The sequence below is a fragment of the Salvelinus sp. IW2-2015 genome, unplaced genomic scaffold, assembly GCF_002910315.2.
Source record: "Salvelinus sp. IW2-2015 unplaced genomic scaffold, ASM291031v2 Un_scaffold4635, whole genome shotgun sequence".
NCBI classification, from domain to species: domain Eukaryota; kingdom Metazoa; phylum Chordata; class Actinopteri; order Salmoniformes; family Salmonidae; genus Salvelinus; species Salvelinus sp. IW2-2015.
The window spans coordinates 22837-24252 of NW_019945905.1; positions in this window are offsets into that span (position 1 = coordinate 22837).

Below are 1416 nucleotides of genomic sequence, written 5' to 3' on the forward strand. Positions count from 1 at the left end.
TCCTTCTGGAAGGTTCTCCCATCTCCACAGAGGAACTCTGGAGCTTTGTCAGAGTGGCCATCGGGTCTTGGTCACTCCCAAAGATTTTCGCTTTGCTTTGTCAAAATGGGGTATTGTTTGTAGATTGATGAGGAAATGGTTTATTTAATCAATTTTTAGACTAAGGCTGTAACGTAACAAAATGTGAAAAATGGGAAGAGGACTGAAAACTTTCTGAATGTAAAACAACTCTAAAAATCAGCTTTAAAAAAAATATATATATGTTTTACATTTTCCTAAATCATGTTTTCTCAGTAAAAAGATAATCCTGTTTTTTTTTTAATCGTTTTTTTGTTGTTTTTTTCACTCTCAAAATTACAATTGTTGATTGAGAAACAATGGAAATGTGATGTTCTAAGTCCATGTCAATGATTTAAATAGAGTCTCATTCTTCTCTGCAGATCCATGTCAAACGATTTAAATCCCAGTCAGAAGACACAGTTTCTTTACGTCTGGTAGGAGTGTAATTCCCTTTAATCGCCCATCCTTCCCTTTTTCCCCGTCTAACGAGTTGAGGATGTGCTCTGCGGTCTGGTGATGGTCTGTACTGCTGCTGCTCATTCCACTGCAAAGTTCGCATATAATAAATAATACACATAATATAATAATAATATATTTACTCATCATATAGTTCTGCCTGGTCAACGCGACTTTGCAGTTAATCGAGAAGATTTTGGGGAAGTATTCTGTCAACCCACAAGATACACAAGGAGTGATAGACAAACACTCTCACCAATCAGACAGACAGGGGCAATATTTGTCTGTAAATGAATTGGCAGATTATTGTGTTAGGTTTGGCTTTTGTAAGCCAATAGTGGATAACCAGGGGTGGATAGTGTCTATGTTGCTTTAATTAGCTAGTACTGTCGAGCTTGTGATACTCGTGAGACTGTGAATCATGACAGTTTTTCGGTGGAACATGTACTTTCAGAAATGGTTTGGTGAACTACTCATTGGTGCTGCTAGCTACTGGTAGCTAGTGATCAACCTGTCGAGACCCGTGACCGAGACGATGTTAACAACGTGCCCTCACCAGATCCACTTCTCCTTCAGGAGGAGGAGAGGAGGAAAGGAGGAGGAGGAGGAGGAGGAGGAGAGAGGAGAGAGGAGGAGGAGGAGAGAGGAGGAGGAGGAGGAGGAGGAGAGAGGGAGGAGGAGGAGGAGGAGAGCGGAGGAGGCCTATAGTCCGTTGAAGTGTTTTTCCTCACATATGCCAAAGTAACTCCCCCGTCTGGTTCAATAGTTTTTTCTATTTTTCCCCCATTGGGATATTTGTTTTAACCCAATCCAATAAGGTCTGTGTTCGTGTTTCTCACCCTGCATGGTGGTTTTGATAACACTGTAATCTCTCTCGGACAAGGGGACTTTAGCAATAGT